Genomic DNA, 22,641 nt, shown 5'->3' with positions numbered 1-22,641 from the left:
TCAAGGCACTTTCTTCCATCTCCTCTACCTCGAAGCCAACAAAACCCATACAAGGACAGAGAGTCTGTTATTTAATTAAATTAGCGCCTGGCCAAAATATCCTCCCCTTTTGGCTCAAGGAATATGAAATAGTTCATACACTACCTGAAATGTCCAGTTTCTCTCTCTGAATTCTAAAATGAAATTGTGGCTCATTTGTAGTGAAGTGAACAACTAAGTTCCAGAAGCCATTGCTGGTGACTATTTTTTTTTCTTTCAAAAATATCTGCCCCATTTTACTCTACTCAAAGGCTTCTGCAATAGCTTACAATGTAAAAATTAAAAGCAATAATGAAAATAAACTTTGCTTAAACCATGGGACCCAATTCAGATAGCTATAAACAGTGGAATCCAAGAGGGACCAAAGGATTCTTGTTTTGTTCTACAGCTTGTTTTCTTCTACAATGCTCCAGAACCCACCAATAGATACACCCACGGGAAAGGTGTAATGTTTTCCTAAGAATAGGAACTAGTGGTAGAATATAAGCTTTGCCTGAAGAAGATCCCAAGTACAATCCTTAATATCTTTAAAAGATTGGATCTCATGTAGAGATGAGTCCTTGACTGCTAGATCTAATGTGTGTGTGTTATGTGCTATCAAGTCACTTCTGACCCATGGCAACCCTATGAATGAAAGACCTCCAAAATGTCCTTTCATTAACAGACTTGTTCAGATCCTGCAAACTGGAGGATGTGGTTTCTTTTATTGAGTCAAGCTGTCTCGTTTTCGGTCTTCCTCTTTTCCAACTGCCTTCCACTATTCCTAGTATTATTGACTTTTCCAGAGAATCTTGTCTTCTCATGATGTGACCAAAGTATGATAGCCTTAGTTTAGTCATTTTAGTTTCTAGGGTGAATTCAGGCTTGATTTGATCTAGAACCCACTTATTTATCTTTACGGCAGTCCATGGTATCCACAAAACTCTCCTCCAGCACTACATTTCAAACAAATCAATTTTCTTCCTGCCAGCTTTCTTCATCATCCAACTTTCACATCTATACATAGTAGTGGGGAATACTATAGTTCGGATTATCTTGATCTTGGTCCCCAGAGAGACAATCTTGTCTTCAAGGATCTTTTCTAGTTCCCCCATGGCTGAACTTCCAATTCTCAATTGGAAGAGCTAATAGAACGTGGCTAATTAGGCCTTTGTCCCAAACATAGGCAAACTCTGGAACCTGGTTAACCACAGGCATTCATTCTTATATCTCCTCTAGAGTACAGTTTTATGGGAGCCTAATCTTTTGATAAGTTTCGAAATTCTTTCTTTGACCAGTCTCTATGTGGAGGATTCATGATGAAGTTTTTCTGTTACTGGATTGGCTCCAACTAGTTTTTTCCAACGGTGAAAGAGGGAGAGGGCCCACTTTGAACCCAGTAACAAGAATTCCCTTTTTTATTCTGAATCCTCTTTCTTGTTACAGTCTTGTGGGACCAAGACTGTAATTAGAAAGGGAATTCAGCAAGACTGAATGAAAAGGCAAGGTGGATCCAACCTGTGGTGATACAATTTAAGATACTCAAATGAGGGCCATTCGTGTCTTTAACATGCAACAATGGAGGAGAAAAAAATTACTTTTGTTTCAAACTATGCACTTGCCTTTTTACCAGGAGAGCTATTTCTATTGACACAGGAACAGAAGAGTAAATTTTAAGTTAAAAATTTTTCACAAAGCAGATGTCTTTTCTTGTGAGAATTGGTATATTTTTACCCTCTGAATGATCTCGGCTTTTATACGCCCAATTAAATTTTAGAGGTCCCTTGCTTAAATAAAGATTTATTAGCTGTTAAAATCGTAGCATAATTCTTCTACCACCTACACTCCATCCCTCAACGTATTTACAAGCAAAATGGCTTATCTGCTATATGTATACCTGAATGATTTCATAATATTGTGTTATTGGTGCCAGTTACTAAAATTCAAGCACCTAGACTAGCTTTCTAAAGAAACTGCTGCTTAACTCTGGGATTCTTAATTCTAGGATTATCAGAAATGTTAAGAATTTTTTTTACAGTTTTGGAGATTTACAACGCAATCCAAAACATGCTATCTCTGACCTAAGGTCCAAACATATAGTGAGCTTAGGGGTTGCATACATGGAATTCTTTTCTTTTAGTTTATACAGCAGGCATGCAACAGCCTAAATTGGATTGGGGCCATGGAATTGGCAGGGTGGGTATCTTCTAACATTGCTTGTCCTTTCACTCTGAAAGAGTCTTGCAGTGTCAATGTTTGCTTCATGGTATACCTGTATACTGATATTTGGAGCTGAATATTTGCCCAAGACAGCAAACAACAGTCCTAAGGGCCTGTCGCAGGTAGGAAGGACAATGCTTGGGGGAAAGGTTAACTGCACTCATCACACAAGATCCTGATCTACGTCTGATACCCCTACATGGCTTCTATTTAAGGACAATAAAACCAAAATAAAATCATTCATGGAACGCCCAGCATCTTATACGGTTTGGCACTAAGTTCCATTTAATTCAATGGAACTTATTTCTAACATATAAAAGACTAACCATGTTGCCAATGACTCATTTTTATCCTGAGGGGCTTGCGGGGTGCACCTGTGCCAGGATAACAGTTTGTGGGGGCAGACCTCTGAGGGCCTGTGGAGCTGGCAGGGAGGTGGCTGCAGGGCCGCTGCCTCTTCACCAGCTCCGCAGGTCTCAGAGGCTTTCCTGCCTTTCTCTCTGCTCAGCTGATCTGGGAGCAAGGGGGGCAGCAGAGCTTTTCCACCCTCCACTCAGCTAGGCAGGTAGAAGGCGAGTGAACTGGCTGCTTTCTCCCTGCCCAGGTGATCCATGGGCAAGGGTGGCTGTGGAGTCTGCACACCCCTCAGCTGGGCAGGGACAAGGTGGACAAACTGGCTGTCTTCTCTCTGCCCAGCTGATTTGCAGGCAAGGGGAGCCTGCCCACCCGCCTCTCAGCTCAGCAGGGAGAAGGCAGATGAACAGTCTACCTTCTCCTTGCCCAACTGATCCATGGGCAAGGAGGGTGCCTGAGCCACCCGCTGCTCAGCAGGGCAGGGAAAGGGCAAGTGAACAAGCCACCTTCTCCTTGCCCATCTAATCTGTGGGCAAAGGGAGGTGGTGGAACCTGCCGGCAGCCCACTACCATACCAGATGGCTCAGCCCACTGCTGCGCAGCCAGCTACTGGCCAGCTTGGCCCAGTGGCTCTCTGTGGTGCCAGCAGCTGACTGGCACCCTCTGCTAGAGCCCATTGCATTATCACACACAACAGGCTCTGGCTCTAGTTCTTTAATAAATGAGTTTTGTATTGCAGTCTTCCAGATGTGGCCAAGTACATTAACTCTGGCAAGGTTTTCATGGTAAGAGACTAACAGAGGTGGTTTGCCATTGCCTGCCTCTGCAGCCCTGTTTTGTTACTGGACTGAGACTCCTTGTAAGTAGAGGGAAATTAGCATCAAGGAGAAGGCTATGCAAGAGGAGTAACCAAGTGGGATACTCCATCAATTTTTACAGGGTTCCCTCCCCAAGGAAACTGATGAGTAAAGTATTCTTTGAAATAAAGAGTAGTTTTTATTTAAAGGGTAAAACTCACACCCACACAAGACAAATAAACAGTTCACACAAGCACACCAGAGCCCTAGGAAAATAGCCAGAGGTTGGAATAAAGTGAGGGATTTGGGATATAGTTACCATCAGAGGAGTAGTGTAGTTCACAGAGGAAGAGGGCTTTGAACATCCTGCATCTTTGGCCAGAGAGGAAAGCTCAGAGAGAGAGACTCTGAGAGAACAGTAGTAAGATTGAAAGTAGGCACCCATCACACTGCTCAATTTGATTGGGGCAGAGCTTGGATTCTTATAGGGTTGAGTGTGCCCTGAGGCTAGAGAGTGACTAGAGAGGACAAAGATCTTAATGGTTGTCTTGTGGAATGGACAAAAGGGTTTGAGTACCTTGATTGGCACTGCTGGGGTGTGACAAAGGAATTAGATTGGTTGCTCATGGTGCCTTACAAAGAAATCGCAGTTAATTAAATGTTCTTGGAGCTTAGCTGATGAATTTAGAGTTTTGATTGAATGTTCCCAGGAAGAGTTTTTAAACTTATCAGAGCTGCTTGATAGCCCTTGATTGAAGGACAGGATTTAATCAATGGGAAGAGGGGAGATGGGAATGTTCAGGATGCTGACTCACGAGCAAGAAAGCATATTCTGCAGCATGGGGAGAGAGGAGCCAATCTCACCCAATCACTTAGCTTTTACTCACATTCCATTCCTGACTCACTCTCCCAGACGGGGTCCAGCAATGCTTTGCTCAGCCAGCTGGTTTGCTAATGCTAATTAAAGTGCATCAGATTTAAGGGGCTTATGATTTTGGCGGAGGCTGGGCTGACTGCTCCCAGGTCTTTGTTGGAGGTCTCCCATTTAATTACTTTAAAGAAAGAAAACCCTTTTCTCTCACACCATTGTCCTAACATGAAAGCTGATCTATTCCTCTTTGGAAACACACACAAAACACACAAGCTCCTCTATTTTTCCCCAAAAGCAAATAGTAATTTTACAAAATTAAAATCCTAAGAGACCAGCAAAATTTTCCAGGGCATGAGCTTTCATGAATCAAAGCTCACTTTGCCAGATTCAAGTAAGAATGAAGTTCCATCAACCCTTATATCCATGTCAGCTGGAGACAGAATGCAGAGATACAGTGTGATTTTGTTGGTCTTGAATTTTGTTCTGCTTACACAGACTAACATGCCTACCCAGTAGTAACTCCACAAATGCTTATTTCAAATATTAATATGTCTCCTCTTTAGAGACTTGCTTGAGCTAACTCATAATATAAAAGATAAAATAATAAAACATAAAAATCATTAAAATTAACATAATAAACCAGGCAGTGAAAGCCCAGAAGCATATATGGTTATAGCAACCCAAAGCATAAAACTTTACACAGAAAAAACAATCCTTATAATCCTCAAGCTAGAAACAGAGATAACCTCTTCAGGCAGGAACACAGAGAGCAAGGCTCTTACACCTGCACATTGTGATGCTGTTGAGCCTTAGTGCATCAGGAGTTAATGTAACAAGTCAGAACTCAGTTCTGCCAATTAACATCTCAAGGCCATTCCAGCCAGACAGTGATATCACCTGTCTTTAGTGTGAGGAGGGGGGAAATAAAGAATAATTGCACCAGTGTTTGGGAAAGTTACCAGGAACTGGCCCTCTGATTGGTCAATTTGAGCCCAAGCCTATAACTGCCCTAAGATCCAACTGGGAGGTAATAACATTGGTGAGAATGCAACATAACGTGACAGAGAGTAAAGTGAGGAGTGTTGGTGCCTTGCTTGAATATTGCCCTGCTGCTACTCAAATTGTCTGTGCAGAGGAGCTAAACCACAGTTCAGCTCCAGGTAACCCATCTAGCTCAGAGCTAACTCAGATAGCTTTATCATTTTTGTGCTTCAGAATTGCTGAAACTTGCACTGAACTTGATTTTAATTGACTAGCTGATTTAATTGTACAATAAAGTACTTGTTTTCTTGGTGGTGGTGGAGAGTGCCATCAAGTCATAGCTGACTCATGGCAACCCCTGGTGGGGTTTTCATGGTAAGAGACTAACAGAGGTGGCTTGCCATTGCCTGCCTCTGCAGCACCAGTCTTCTTTGTTGTCTCCCATCCAATTACTAAGCAAGGGCAATCCACTTTAGCTTCTAAGATCTGACAAGATCAAGCTCACCTGGGCTATCCACGTCAGGGCACTTATTTTCTTAGTTTGGTTGATTTACTTGTGAGTATCCCACCCCGGGACCTGGGAGAGGTTAACTGGCAGCCTTGCCAAAGTTTATTAGAAGTTAAGGGAATCCTCTGACTTCCAGGCATGGTGGGGGGGTCAGAAGGCGTGACAGTGGGTGAGCCTCCCTTCCTCACCTTTCACAGAGTAGGTTTCCAGGGCTAAGATTGGTGTGTTTCGAGAGCAGCAGAAGTTCTGAGGGCAGATCCTACATCGCCTAGGAAATTGATTGCTTGGCGCCAGGATGTCTGGTTCCACAGACCAACAGACAGCCAAAGTTCATTGCCTCTGTGAAAAAAGGCGCGCCCCACAACCTGCCGGCTCGCAAACACCAAACTGGCCCAGACTGTGCAAAATTTTGGTCTGTTTTCTGGTCTGTGTCTACCTTTAGTTGCCAGCTCTGGTTTGGGAAATTTCTGGAGATTTGGGGGGTGGAGTCTGCAGAGAGCAGGATTTGGGGAGAATAAGGGCCTTGGCAGGGTATAATGCCATAGAGTTCACACTCCAAAGTAGACATTTTCTCTATGGGAAACTGATCTTGGTTGCCTGGAGATCAGTTTTAATTCCAGTTCGCCAACCACCACTTCTAGGTTGGCGACTCGAACTCCAACAATTAGTATTACAGAACAGGATAAATGGATGAATAAGTCAACAGACATTTATGAATTTATGGCCACCTAGTTTACTTCTACCTTGTTTACTAATGCAATGGTGAGGAGGTTTCCAAGTAACGTTTTAACAGACCTGGTATGTACTCTATGCAAACTCACTGTATATCCTAGAATAAGATCTAGAGACCTTTTGAGAAATCAGGGCCAATTCAAGGTATTCTGTCAACCCCAAGAAAGGTACAATTCACCCCTTCCCCACTAGTTCCAAAACAGCATAATATGGACAGACTGAAAATAATCAACAACACCCCCAGCAGGGAATTTTATTTTTAATGTTTGGAACATTAACATATAATAGCATTCCATTGCAAAGGACCATAGGTCCATAGCAAAAGAGATGTTAATAGGTGGTAGAATTCCTCTACTTCACAGGAAAGGGAAAAAGTTTATACTGCTTCTCAAAAACAGATGTATTGTGGTTCTGGTAATGGCTGAATATACCATTGCTGGATTAGAATTGAACAATAGATGTAAGTACTAATCAGGGCTTAGTTGGAGGCTGAAGGAAATGGCCAATCAGCTAATCTTGTGATTTTCAGTTTTGCATAAAAATGGCACGACCTATACTTTTTGCATTTCAACAGAATTTGAAATGCTTATCAGAGAGTAAATCTTCTTAGGACTGCAGGGTTACAAGTTTAGAAGCAAGTTGTTTATGGGCACAGGACTGCCAAATATCAGGGATGGCTCCACTATCCCTTTTCTCCATGAGGGACTTCAATTCTGATTTTCTCTCCATCCATTTTTATTCAATTCCAGACATTCTAAAAAAAAAAATGTAAAAACGAAGATGAATGTGTTGAGTAGACGGTAGAGTACTAGTGTGGGATCTGGGAGACCCAAGTTCAAATCTCCACTCTGCCACGAAAGTTCACCGAGTAACCTTGGGCCAGTCACATATGATGAGCCCAACCGAGCACACAGGCAAGTCTACCAGACCTCCTGCTCTAGCAGAAGGAAAAGAAGGCTGTAATTTGATGAGGTCACCACATTGAGCAATGCTGTAAGGATTCTGAGACAGTTGCTCAATGCGATGATGTAAACCCCCTCCCTCACTTTTCTCCCACTGTTCTTTTGAGGGAGTGCAGTAGAATGGAAGTCACGGGTGGAAGCTTGCCCTCCAAGACCTGGCAAATGGCAATTCTAGGAAATAATAAAGAATGCATGGGAGAAGGCTTCCCCTGGGCAGTTGAAAAATAAGCATAGAGGAGTCCTCCAGAGTTAACCAGACACCCAGTTCCCAGTGGGAAGGAGGAAGGAGTGACTTTGGGCCTTTTTGCTCTTATAATGGCAGCTGTTTGGGAGGCGTGTGCAGAGAACCGGTCCTGTGAGAAAACACTGCTTCTCAAGTTCTGTGGCAAGCAAATAGCTATTTTTTAATAGAAGAGTCGGCCTGGAAAATGGTTCCCTCACTACTACAGAGGAATTGTAGTTTTTTCAATTTAAAAAGTTGGGCTTTGCCCCCTCCCCATATATATGCATTCATTCCTTCATATCCAGAACAAAGCCCAGACGACCATTTTTTTCTCTATGTACGTACACATAATGATCTCTTTAATCACTTCTGCTGTACATAAGTGAAGTGCTATTTTTTTACCACTACTGTGGGCTGGCTTCCCCACCCCCAGCTGCCAAGAAAAATGTGTTTTGAAGAAGCCAGGGCAAGGTAAGACAACTGGAGAAATTTTACTCTACCAAGACACAAATAGTAAACGGTTAAAATACTTCTTGCTTAATAATGGCTGTTCTTCATTAGTGTGAACCAAAGGCATAGTCTATCTGAGACAATAACATCTGCACCCCATATTTCATTATCACCAAACTTCACATTTCACACAAAAGCAATAGCGAGCAAAGCCTTACAGCTTTAATTAGTTTCTACCATAGCTGTGAAGGTCAGCCAATTATTGTGTGTGAAATTTCAATATGAGGCTGCTGAATTGAAGACAGCATTGAAACATTGTGAAATTTTGTAGTGCTGTAAATCTAGCATGAGAGAATCTCTCTCTCTCTTTTTAACACAAAATAACAAATTAATCATCAGGTATGCACAACTTTGAGGCTTCCTGCCTAATTTAACATGTGTTAGAAGAGGACAAGAGGAGCGGATAATTTCTGATGGCTTCTTTTGAATTGTGTCGCCACCAACTGTGACATCATACTTAAAAGTTGGAACCATGTTTTAAACTCAAAGCCCAGTAATTAGTAGTACAGTAGCTTCACATACACATACACACACATTCACCAACTCTGTTTCTATCTGCACATTTTAATACCGTTCTTCTTCCAAGAAGCTTAGAATGCAGTTCAGGATTCTCACATTTATTTAGGAAAAGAATTATGATTTGTGTCAGTTCTAGGGATGGCAGTCCACGGCAGATAGATCCCCAAGCCCCTCACAGCAAGCACTCCAGCACATTGGTTGAAAAGGACTTTATTTAGAGATCCATTAAGTTCATGGGTACATCCACAGATGAGATAGGTTGGCAGGAATGAGTATACAAGTATATGCACTATTGATATAAGGAGCACTATTCCCCCCTCCCTTTGAGCAGTTAGCATTTAGGCGTGAAAATCCTGAAAAGTTCCAAGAGAACATAATAGCTTTGTCTGGGCAGAGAAAGGCAGACGATTATAAAGAATCAAAACTCCCTCTTTCCCCTGTGAAGAGATACATTACAGCTGCAAGGTCAGTGAGCATACTTTTTGAGATAACAGTTGCTTGTTCTGGGAGTCAGGCATTTTCATTTTCAAGCAAGCAGGTCCACAATGGTACTTGATTAGGTGACTACAGTACAAAGCACAATTATATGAGCAATGCATGAGATTAATATATTAGAGCAGAGAAACATAAATGACATGGATAGGTGCAGACATGACAATTTGATTTATTATCATTAGCCATAGGCCATCACAAGATTAAAAAAGAAAAAAACAAGCTTAATCTAAAAAAAAGTTACATCCAGCCTCATAGAAAAGTAAAATAAACTGTACAAGGGATCATACCTGTCATAAGGACACCCCGTTCGGAGAAGCCTTGGACCTGATGTTCGTGGCTGCCAATGCAAGTTGTGGAACTCTATAGGATACATGACTGTCGCTGTCTGCCAACAGGAACACACCACCTCTCCTGAGACCTACTTCAGTAAAGATATGCAAATAATAAAAAGCATAATTGTTATTTTAGAAACAAACCACAAAAACAAGCCAGGATTGTTTCTAAAAAACCTAAAAACAACATTCAGCAGCCTGAAGCTATTGTAGAAGGCAGAGCACAGAAACATTTCCCAACAACACAAGAGCCAAACAGAGCACAGAAGGGTACTCTGACAACATAGGAGCTAATCAGAGTAGCACTCTGAACCAGCCCCAAGCAGCTGTGTACCGAAGATGGTTAAGATCTGACAAGGTGGAAGTTTAGTCAGTTGAATATTGACTGGCTGAAGGTTAGAGGATGAAATGCAGAGTGAGGGAGAAAAGTTAGGGTAACGGTGCAGAGTGTCCTGTCTTTTTTTACTATTGTTTGTGTAAAGCATCACTTCATGAATTTACATGTCTTTTTGTACTATTTCTCTTTCAACAAGAGAATGCCTTACAGTGTCTCTGGTGCTCTCTTCAGACTGGCACTAACCCTCACCCCAATGGTTGAGCCTCAAGAGAAAACCATACATCATAAAGCAGTGTGGTGGCTGGACTTTCTAGAGCTGCAGAGGTCCCTTTTTTGTGTATATCTTGATAAGGGGTGGGTGGGAAGGCAGTAGAGTGTAGCCCAATCCCATCAAATCTTAAGAGCTAAGCAGGGTACTTGGATGGGAGACCACCAGGGAAGACTTGGGTTACTCTGTGGAGGAAGGCAATATGTTGTGGATAACAACAACAACAACAGCTGAGCTTATATACTGCTCTTCTAGATAGATCAGTGCCTCACCCAGAGTGGTAAACAAGTTAGTGTTATTATTGTCCCCACAATACAGCTGGGGAGCTGGGAATCAGAGGAGTGGCTGACCCGAGGCCACCTGCTGAGCTCGTGGCAGTAGTGGGATTTGAACCAGTAGAGTGCTGATTCACAGCCAAAGCACTTAACCAGTCAGGCCTGATTCAGATATCGGCGTGTATTTAAGAATCCCTAAATGTCTAGTTAGCTTTTCTGTATCAAATAATTTGACTCCTGGCAAGAGGTACACCTCAATAACATACTAGGTTCATTACGGTATTGTACAAAAGTAAATACAATTACAGAATCTCAGCTCCCATTCTAAGCTTTTATTAAAACATGATTATTCCGCATTTTTAATATTAGCTCAATTGACAGAAAAAGATACCATCCATTATAACTACATAGATAATTAAAACGGAGCAATTACATGAGTTCAAGAAAGTGCCTCTCCCACTTGATGAGGGTTCACATTCTTGGCTAACTTCAAACACTATACAAGGTTATCTCTATTTGAAACATCTTCTCAGACAAAAATTATTAGTTCATTCTTGCTACTTTTTATCTATGTAAAATTAGTTTCTCATATATATGAATATCTTTTTGGTCCTCAACCAATACACCCATCCTTGAATCATATTTTTACTTCTGTGAAGTCAGACATTCCTGCCATTCTCAGAAGCTCTCCACATCTGGGCCTCAACAAATAATAGCTATGAATGGCCGTTTCCACATGCTGTTAAAGAGACCGGCCACTTACTGAACGCTGGCATTTTCCCCACAAATTCCAGACACCTCCGATTTCAAAGCGGAAGCAGGCAGTTTGGCTTCTGTTTGTTCAGCGTCTTTTACCTGGCACAGGAAAGAGTGGGAAATCCCGTACTCAGAAAAGATGCTGAACAAACGGAAGCCAAACTGCCTGCTTCCGCTTTGGCTGATTCTGCACACGTTTGATAATGCACTTTCAATGTACTTTATAAATCGTTTGAGGTGGATTTTTTGTTCCGCACACAAAAAAATCCATTCCAAATGATCTATAAAGAGGATTGGAAGTGCATTATCCAACGTGTGCGGAATCACTCTTTGAAATCAGAATCATCTGGAATTTGTGAAAAAAAATGCCAGTGTTCAGTAAGTGGCCCGTCTCTTTAACAGCATGTGGAAACGGCCAATATGAGTTAGACGGTTTTTCTAATCTACACAAGACAATAGGATTGTGTTACTCCTTCATTTTGTGCCCCTCCAAGATTGTTCTATTCTGGGCCTTCAGACTACCTTTGTGGCATGTCTATCTGAGGGGGCCAGACTAGCCCTGTTCTATGGGCACAAACATTTTCTATGGTCAAATCCAGCAATAGTTCCCCCACTTTTCTGGCTATATCTGTGACAAATTTTTGGTTATACCCATTCTCCTCACTTGCCTTGAAACCCCCATAACAGGGCCAGCATAAGTTACTTGTGACTTGGCAGCACTCACACACAGAGATGAGGGGTTCGCAATCTTGTACAGCCTGTGGGCACGTTGGGAATTTTTAGAACAGGGAGTAAGTGCTATGATAAAATTGGTGCCACAAGGGGTAGTCACAAAATAGTCACCACAGGGTGCTGAGGCCAATCACAGAATGTTGGGAAGTTGTAAGCCCAGCATCCTCCAACAGTGGAGAGACCCAGCGTTTCCGGAGCAGTCCGTCCAGGCTCAAAGATGATACTTCTTGGGTTCTATCTGATCAAATGAGGTGGAGGAAAGGCAGGACTGTAGGATTTTAGCCCAGTGGCACTTTAGAGACCAACAAGATTTTCAGAGTGTAAGCTTTCATGAGTCAGAGCTCCCTTCTTCAGACATGAGTTGGAAGAAAGCCACGAGTGGCTCTTTACTTTGGGGGAGAGAGGGTTGTGAAATTTCAACACGAAGCTGCTGAATTGAAGACAGCATTGAAACATCAAATTCATGCCCCAACAGTGAGGAAATAGATAGAGATGGGCATGAACTGAAATACGAACCAAAATTAAGCATGAACCAGGCCAGTTCGTGGTTCTCGAACCACAGTTCGTCAGATCCCATTTCTGACGAACTGCCACAAACTTTTAGGCTGGTTCATTTTTTGGTTCATCACTGCAGACAGCATGGTGCCAATCAATCAGTTTCCTAGGCAACAGGGGATAGACTTCCTGCAGACCTTCTGCTGACCTGGAAGTGAACTTCTGCTGGCCTGGAAGTGAACTTCTGCTGGCCCCGAAGTGATGATTTCACAAACCAAATGAACCGGTTTGCGAACCAGGGGCCACCTCTACATTCACTGACAATGAATTCCAAAATATAATTAATCATTGAGTGAAGATGTACTTCCTTCTGTCTGTCCTGTGTCTATTGCCCATCAACTTCATTGGGTGTCTTATGAGAGAAGGAGGAAAAGTTTTCTCTATCCACTTTCTCCTCTATGTGCATAATTTTTTAAACCTCTCTCATGCGCTCCCCTTTGCTTTTTTTTCTAAACTGAAAAGCCCCAGGCTCCAGTACTCCAATAAACTGTCATGATGCATATCCACCCTTGTTGAAGAAGCAAATGGGTTCCAGGAAATACACAGGCAGATGCCATGGTACCCACAGCCATCGCCTTGGGAATCACTGATGTAGACCTCTCCAGAATCAAAGATCCAATTTAAAAGAAAAACATAAAGCAATGTGTTTTCTAAGAACAGAACTCAGTACAAAGAGTGTAAGCAAAAAAACCAAAACAATTTGAGTTCAACTACACAAAAGGCACAAGCACAGTTGTTGTCTCTGCAAAGGGAAGGTGCCCCTTTGACTGCCAGCGCAGCCATGCATGGTGGGGGCCATGTGTTGCCTCCATGGATGGAGGAGCATCCCGGGCATCTGGGAGTTTGTGGGTGGGCGGAGCCAGCGCCCGTTTGGGGCGGCTCCGCCTGCCTGCCGGCGCAGTTGAGGTTTTACGCTCAGCCCACCCTCCTCTCCCTGTATGGTGTAGGATTAGCCGGTCTCTGTATTCAGGGCAAGGTAGGAATTTTTCCCCTCTTTTCGCCCCGATTGGCCTGGGGTGTTGGAGGTTTTTTGCCTACCTTACACCATGGCAAGGGTTGAGGTAATTGGCAGGGTGTTGTTGTTTAGGGTATCACTGGCAGGAGACAGTGGGGGAATAGGGAGCGGGCCAGTGAGCACCCTAGGCGCTTCTCCAATTATGGGGAAGAGGGGTCTGCCAGGGCAGATGGTACTGCTTTGATGGCTGCCATGCTGCATGGCAGACTGCCTTGGTGAACCCCAAGACAAGTCCTTTCCTCACTGCTGTACGGCTGAGGCTTGGGAGCTTGAGTTGGGGGGATCCATTTGCCAGATGGCTGGGTCTTAGCCATCCACTGGATGGCTCACGCCTGGGGCTTCGGGGCTCGCCCAGACAGGTCAAGGCGGAGGTCCAGGGGGAGACCACGTGGCTTGGCCTGTACCGCTAGTTGGCCATTGCCGCAGTAGTTAATGGTTGTTGTCAGTTATTGTTATTTAATAAAGTGGCCCTTAGATCCAACTTTGTTGTCTGTCTCTTCATTCCGACTGTGGTGGCAACAAGAAACTGACAATTATTAGTGAAACAGACTTAAATTGAGGGGGCAGCAAGATTCAGTTTACTCTAGAGACAGCCTTTAATTAAAGGTCAGGTAAAACTAGGGAGGTTAACCAAGGTACAACTGAGAACTTTTAGTTTAAAACGGAGGGATGCCGTACATAATTTCAGTGCAAAGCAATGGACTCTATTCATCAGGGAGGAGGAACACCTGAGCCAGACCGTATATTAGTCACTACAGCAGCAATGGGCTAACCTGGGCCTCCCTGGTTCTGTCTAGGTTCCAAGGACATTGCTTTTCAGCAAGACAGTCCCACTCTGAGTCTGAAGCATTCAGGGCAAGCTGTCTTATAGGAGAACATGCCAGCTTGTTGCTAGTTACGTTCCCCAGGAGGGGGGAAAAAACTCTCTCAAACCCAGATATGTTTTCAAAACTATGATGATATCCGCATATAACTGTTGCAAAAATGGTCTCTTTTCCAGGAAGTGATACATGAAAAAAAAGTTCTCCTGCAGTTGCTTGCCATTCCGAAGGGAACAGTTGGACATTAAGCCCCTAAATAATTCCAGGAGAAAAGATAAAATATTTACGATAGAAACATCTTTCTAACTTTACTATCTCCAAACCAGCCATCTGCAAGGCTCACAAGATCACCTCTGCTTGCCAAATAAGATCAAGATGCTCCGTGTGATTATACAAAAACATGGAAAACCATGCGTGGCCAAACAGCTGGGAGTTCACATTTTAGCAAGTGCAGGAGGCAACAGAGCTGCTCAAATGTCAAGCAGGAGCAAGTTCTTCCTGGTGCCATGATCTAATTGCACAGCCTGATTGACAGAATGAAAAGCACAGCATGAAAGCACAAGAGCTACCATTGCAAAACCGAAACATGTGCCACTGGGTCTCTCTGGCCAACATGCCAAATATGAAGCAGGGGGTGAAAACAAGAGCCCCAAAGGACACCAACCATCAAAAAAAGAAGAAGAAGAAGAAGAAGAAGCATCTAAAAACAGAGCCAACTCCAGAGTCTCTACAGAAGATGGAATGCACGGGTGTAATAATTAGAGATGGGCACGAACAGCAATACGAACTAAAAAACCCCACAAACAGAACAATCTGCTGTTCGCGAACAAGTTGTTCATGAGGCCCCATTCTAAATGAACAGGTGGTGGTTGCAAGCCTTGTTCATTGTTGTTTGTTGCTGTTCATCAAGCCAGACAGTCTGGTACCTGCAATCAATTCCCATGGCAACTCAGGCAAGGATTGTCTGAACTCTGTCTGAACTCCTGGGCCGATTCCAGACGACTAACCAGAAGGCGCTTCATGCCGCCATGTTCCTGATCGCGACGGAGAAAACGCGAAATATCGCATTTTCTCGCGCGAGTTTGGCACAACGTCGCACCAAACTCGCGCAAGAAAACGCTATATTTCGTGTTTCCCCCGTCGCGATCCGGACATGAAGCGCCTTCCGGTTAGTCGTCTGGAATCGGCCCTGCTGTTGCCCTGGAAACCCCAATCTAAGCCCAATTTAGCTTGATAGGCAGGTCTTCCTTCCACGTGTGGACTGGAGCTCCAAATTTGTTACAAGAGGAAAAGACCAGGGGGGAGGGGGGCTCCCAGCTCTGGCTTTCAGGGAGAGACAGTTGCTGTTAGAGAGACAGGGTGAGTGCGTTGGAGCTTGAATTTTCTTTGTGTGTGGTGGGATAGGGATCTACCCCTTCAGGTTCCAGGGCTGCTGCCAAGCTCTGAAGCCAAGCTATTATTTATTATTGGTACCTTTCCTGCTGCCTTCTCAGGTAGGTTTTCTGGGAGTGGTACAGTAGGGATCTACTCCTCCAAGTTCCAGGGCTGCTGCCAGGCTCTGGGACCAAGCTATTATTAATCATTGGTACATTTCCTGGTGCCTTTTCAGGTAGGGTTTCTGGGAATGGTGCAGTAGGGATTTTGATGGCTGGAGGAGAGCCTGCTGGCCCCCACGAACAACGAGCATGTTTGTGAACAGGTCATGTTTATCAATGTTCATTTTTCGTTGTTCATGGATGGCAACGAACAACAAACACCATGGTTGTTGTGGGTTTTCCGGGCTGTATTGCCGTGGTCTTGGCATTGTAGTTCCTGACGTTTCGCCAGCAGCTGTGGCTGGCATCTTCAGAGGTGTAGCACCAAAAGACAGAGATCTCTCAGTGTGGACACTGAGAGATCTCTGTCTTTTGGTGCTACACCTCTGAAGATGCCAGCCACAGCTGCTGGCGAAACATCAGGAACTACAATGCCAAGACCACGGCAATACAGCCCAGAAAACCCACAACAACCATCGTTCTCCGGCCGTGAAAGCCTTCGACAATACAACAAACACCATGTTTGGGGTTTTTTTCTGTTCGTGCCGATGTCTAGTTCAGGTAGCTGGCTCAAGGTTGACTCAGCCTTCCATCCTTCCGAGGTCGCTAAAATGAGTACCCAGTTTCCTGGGGGTAAAGTGTAGATGACTGGGGAAGGCAATGGCAAACCACCCTGTAAAAAGTCCGCCAAGAAAACGTCGTGATGTGATGTCCCCAATGGGTCAGTAATGATTCAGTGCTTGCATAGGGGACTACCTTAACCTTTACCTACTTCACCCAATGGTTAGGATTGCCAGTCAGAGCCTGGCAGCCGGTGGGAGGGCTGGATTGGGGACAAGGGGGGTAAAACCATAGAGTTTCTGGCAATTCTTAGAGCACTGCTTTATACCTTCCAAGTTACACCAGGAAGTGACATTGCAACGTCAGTGACATAGCTATTTTTTACTTTATTGTTTTTTTATTTTATTTTTCTTCCACTACTGCTTAGAAATGTGGTGGGCCATGGGGCTTGCCAGCAGCAAGTATACCTGTTGGTTTATATATCCTGGATATTTCAAAAGGCCAAGATAATCATATAATAATTCTAATAATCAAGCAAATGAACCACAGGCATGAAACTCCACTGTAGAATGATTGCCAGAAGCACTTTATGAAAATGTTCCAATTCTACATCTGCTCTAATAAGTGCAATAACCACATTAGCTTGCAGTTTGGGCCTTATGGAACATGCAAGCTAAAACACACAAATCTCAGAGCAGCATTCATCTATGATTCCATAAAGATACAGCTCTATGTGTGTCTGTAGAGAAAGAAGATACCCTTAATAGAGCAGACTTGATATTTGCTACTCTGCATGCAGGGCCTTTTTTCTGGGAAAAGAGGTGGTGGAACTCAGTGGTGGAACTCAGGACTGCACAATGACATCATTTTGGGTCAGCTGGAACAAGGAAGGAGTTTATTAAAGAAATCGCCCTTGGTGAAAATGGTCACATAGCCGGTGGCCCTGCCCCCTGATCTCCAGACAGAGGAGGGCAATCTAAACTCCCCTCTGTCTGGAGATCAGGAGGCGGGGCCACTGGCCATGTGACCATTTTCAAGGGGTGCCAGAACTCCATTCCACCGTGTTCCAGCTGAAAAAAAGCCCTGCCTGCATGCCCAGTTGAATCCACCTGGATACTCTTACACTGATGGAAAATTACTAAAAAAGGAAGCGTTTAGACTAAGCTTCGCCTGAGATCCAAAGTACATATGCTGTTTGATATTCAGAAGATCATAGCATAGAGACAGGAAACAAAATATTTCTTCGCTTAGGTCAACTCTCAAGATCTTTATTAGAGCAAACTCAAGTGTTAGACCCTTCTTACTGGCATGAAAGGAAATAGTCCAAGTTCCCAGTACTATTGAGGAGATAACATAAGAGTGATCATAAAGCTTGCCTCAGCAGGCAAGACAAGAAGAAGGCTGACTCTAGAAATTTACAAGCCACAGAGGACTTAAACGCTCGTGTTCTGGATAGATCTGAAAGGTGAATGTTCTAAAAAGCAGATCAATCTGTAGTCCCTAAAGCTCAGGCTTCTCCGCTTATAAATAACCCAGTCGTTCTGCACAGTCAAAAAGGTGAGAGATCTAAATCAGAATGTTATCTAACAAGTCCTATGTTTCTTACTGACAAAGAAAGATGAGGAAAAGAATAATATCAAGAAAAAAGGGTTTTAAAAAAAATATTATGCAGGAGGATACCTTCTCCAACTATAAAAACTGGCCTGCTACTACTATTAATAAAAAAATGTAGATGGAAGAGAAGAATAAAAAGAGCACACAGAAATGTTGTCTAAATTGTAGAAACAACGTGAACATGGAAGGGAAGGCCTTTATAATCAAGCATATATACAGGGAATGGAGGAAAACCTAGAAATGGGGTTTTGGTAACAGATTTCACTTACCAAAAGATTTTATTTCTTAATTCTAATATTTATATCCTTCCTTTGTGACTCAGGGTGGTTCTCAGTTCCAAGATTAAAAAGATACAAAATACAATAAAAACCCATTAATCCCCCCTCCCCAAGAAAAATGCCTGCAGCTTAAACAGCTTGAAAAGCCCTCAAAAATAAAATTGCCTTACAATACCTCCTAAAATGGCACTCCTTTTACTTCCTTATGAGTCCATTCCACGAGGTGGAAACCACTATAGAAAAGAAACGTGTCTAGTAGATGCAGAATGCCCTGACCTGGATAGCCCACGTGAGCCTGATCTCATCGCATCTCAGAAGCTAAGTAGGGTTCACCTTGGTTAGTAACTGGATGAGAGACCTCCAACGAAGACCAGGGTTGCAGAGGCAGGCAATGACAAACCACCTTTGTTAGTCTCTTGACATAACAACCTCTCCAGGGTCTCCATAAGTCAGCTATGACTTGAAAGCACTCTCCACCACCACCAGATGCAGAATGGGTCACCTTAAACTGTGGAGACAACTAAAATGAGCATGTGGCATTCTCATGACATTGGCTTCTCCACCAGCTTCACTGTCACTGAAAGCTTCACATGTACCATAATTAAATGTGTTAGGATTCTCCTGGCATTGACTTATCACTAGAGATGGGCACGAACAGCAATACCAACTTTAAAAAGCCCCAAACAGCCCAATTAGCTGTTTGCAAACAAGCTGTTTGTGAGGCCCCATTCTGAACAAACAGGTGGTCGTTGCAAGCCTCATTCATTGCTGTTTGTCAAGCCAGACAATCTGGCACCTGCAATCAATTGCCTTGGCAACCGGAGGCAGGGACTGCCTGAACTCTGTCTGAACTCCTGCTGTTGCCCTGGAAACCCCAATCTAAGCCCAATTTAGCTTGATAGGCAGGTTTTCCTTTCAAGTGTGGAGCTCCAAATTTGTTACAAGGAAGCAAAGAGCAGGGGGGAGGGGTGCTCCCAGCTCTGGTTTTGCAGACAGTGAGGGAGAGACAGTTGCTGTTGGCATTTTGAGAGTGAGACAGAGAGAATGCATTGGAGCTTCAATTCTCTTTGTGTGTGGTGGGACAGGGATCTACCTCTTCAAGTTCCAGGGCTGCTGCCAGGCTCTGAGGCCATTGGTACATTTCCTGCTGCCTGCTCAGGTAAGGTTTCTGGGAGTGGTGTGGTAGGGATCTTGATGGCTGGAGGAGAGCCTGCTGGCCCCCACGAACAACATACAATGAACATGTTCGTGAACAGGTCATGTTCGTCAATGTTCATTGTTCGTTGTTCGTGGATGGCAACGAACAATGAACACCATGTGCATTTTTTTTTCTGTTTGTGCCCATGTCTACTTATCACTAGAGGTGGGCACAAACTGGGAAAAATCCAAACTGGGCAATTCATGGTTTATAACATTTCACAAACCACGAACCATGAACTTACATGAAATTGCCCTGGTTTGTTTGGTTCATGGTTTGTCACTTCCCCAGGACCTCAAAACAGCACATTTAAATATACATTTTGATTCTTGCCCGTCAAGCCCATCAATGAACTTTAATTTTTTAAAAATGTCTTTCTGCCTATTGCATATTGCCTCCTGCAGAGAAGCTTAGCTGATTCTTCAAGTCTATTTGTATATTAGATTTCTATTTAATCCAAGGGAAAAGATCTGTTCTTTATTTCACAGCTTTATTACTCTTACTTCTCTTTCTCTCTTGAATTGTCTCTTGACACTTACAATTTCTTCGTTTGTGTTGCCAATGGTAATCCATTTCATTAGTTTAAACATATACTTATGTTTGATTATTAATCCATTATGTGAATTTTATAATTTAAAATGACATAGGTAGGATTTCTCCTCTTGTTTTGTTTGGATTCAATAGTAATGCAAGTTTATTTTGCATTTATGTGGTCTTAAAGCCCACCCTTATCATGAAGGCTCAGAGTAGAAAAATTACAATGGTAAAACGGTACTCAACCATTCAATATATCTATAGGCCATAAATTGGAGTAACTATCCTATTGAAACTAAAGGATCTTGAAAGCAGTTACGGTTTTGCCCTTTCTTAATAACCTCATTGACTAAACACAGTTACATCCTTAAATGAACAGGATTAGAAAGTTATAACTTTGCTTAGGATTCCACTGTGTTTATACTAAGTACGAATCTCTTGTTATTGTTAACACGGTAAATTTATTTACCATATAATGTAGGATTGCAATCAGCGAGTGCCTCCCCATGGACCAAATCTGGCTTCCCTAAGAAATAAATTCCTAGACCCCAGTTGCCACCACAAAACTAAGAGAAAGCTCTGAGAGTGGCATGAGGTTAAGCGGCATTAGAAGTGTGTCACTTGGGAGATGGAGGAATGGCTGTATGAATATTAAAGTACCTTACACCATCCCATATGATTTCAGTGCTTTTTTTTCAGCAGCAGCCCCCCACTTTTCTGCCTCCGATTTTAAAAGCTATATAGTTAAATTTTAAAAAATCATGTTTAAATTATTGAGATTTACTAGTAGTATCTCTGTGCGCTCACAGTGTTTGCCCATGGACCCGGATTCTTGCAGTCATTTACTATAATCACTCCTCAAACAGATGTTGCTGACTGCACAGGTGTGAAAAACAAGCAATGCAGTTCAGATGATATTAGCCGCTTCAAGTAGGGATCTGAATATGCAATCAGACTACCTAGGGACAAAAGCAATCATTTGTAGTTGTTAACTACAATGACCCAGCCTTGACTCAGGCGGATAAGTGCCTCAGTCATCACTTGATGAAATTTAGCTCTCAGACTGAACATAAACAGTCACATACCTCAATGCCCTACCTGGCCCTGTAAAATAAGTGGCTAGTACTTATGCAGATGCAGAGCTGCTCAAATGAACTGCAATAACAATCTTTGAAACTATCCAGTTATGAGATTGCCTTGTCTGTAACTGGCGGTCAAACTAAATGAGACGCCAGACACGAAAACAGCACATGTCAGTTTCCCGCAAGTTTTGACGGGAAATGTAGGCTCTAGTCTGACTGCTGCTGGCCCCGTGCTTGCTTCTCCTGCCCTGTGCCTGCTGCCTTCCACCTTCCTTCAAGCTGAGGGGCGAGAGCTCTGGGGCCTCGTCTTGCCAGCACCTCAGAGCTCCCCAGCAGCAGAACAGCATGTGGACTGGCTCCCCAGCTCCCTCCCACGAGTTCTGCCTTCCAGCAGCCTGGGCACTGGATGAGCGAGTGAGATGAGTGGGTGGGAAAGGGGGGGGGAACCACGGCTGTTCCCTCTGGGCTCCTTCAGCATTCGGCTGTCACTGCCAAGGAGGAGCCCGCTAGTGTCACCCACCCCCTTCTGCCCCCTCTCGGATCCCATGCTCTGCCTCACCCGCAGGTTTGCCCAGCTTCTCCCATCCACTACCCCTCCTTGTTGGGCAGGCTGCAACTCCCCCCCCTCTGCTCCTTCCAAGGAGGTTCCCCTTGACAGGAGGCAGCACAGGGCTTGGGAAACAGTGAGTGGCTTAGACTAAATAGAGGAGGGGCACTTGAGGAACAGAAAGAGGCTGAGTCCTGCTAATGCAGCCCTGCTTGACAAGTGCCGAGTCCACACTCTTAGGTTGGGCTTCCCTTGTGTGAATTTCAGTTCTCTGGTCCCTCTCCCCACCGCTGGAGAAAAAGCCCAGAGGGAACAGTTGCAGCTTCCCCCTCTTTCCCACCCAACCATCTCGCTTGCTCATCCAGCGCCCAGGTTGCTGGAAGGCAGAGTGCATGGGAAGGTGCTGGGGGGCCAGTCTACATGCTGCTCCATGCTTGGGGAGCTCTGTGGTGTCAGCAACGTGAGGCCCCAGAGCTCTTGCCCCTTGGCTTGAAGGAAGGTGGAAGGCAGCAGGCACAGGGCAGGAGAAGCAAGCACGGGGCCAGCAGCAGTCAGACTAGAGCCTACATTACCCGTCAGAACATGCAGGAAACTGACACGTGCCATTTTCGTGACTGCCGTCTCATTTAGTTTGACTGTAGGGAAGTCAAACATGGTAAACTTACCTGGGAATCATGTCTGTTAAATTTTACATCGTGCCTCTTTGGGACTCCACTTCCTTAGATTTTTTTCCCAGCAGAAGTACATAACAGTACTTGGATGCATTTTCAGTTTTGGAGACTTTGGCAGTACCATTTATCCATCATAAACTGAACAGAAACACAGGCCCTCCAGACTCACCTTTCGGCCTGCATGGGAGAGGGGAGCAGGAGGTGCATGGTGGCGCTACGTTGCAATGAGGGGAAGGGAAGTGTGGAGGACTGGCACAGTTTGTGCACACCCACTGCCAGCACTAGTTGGGGGAGCTGGCGCCCACCCCTCAACACTTGGCTGTATTGGAGCAGAGTAGGC

This window comes from Eublepharis macularius, chromosome 1 (genome assembly GCF_028583425.1).
Source record: "Eublepharis macularius isolate TG4126 chromosome 1, MPM_Emac_v1.0, whole genome shotgun sequence".
NCBI classification, from domain to species: Eukaryota; Metazoa; Chordata; class Lepidosauria; order Squamata; family Eublepharidae; genus Eublepharis; species Eublepharis macularius.
Note: the sequence above shows the minus strand (reverse complement) of the source record.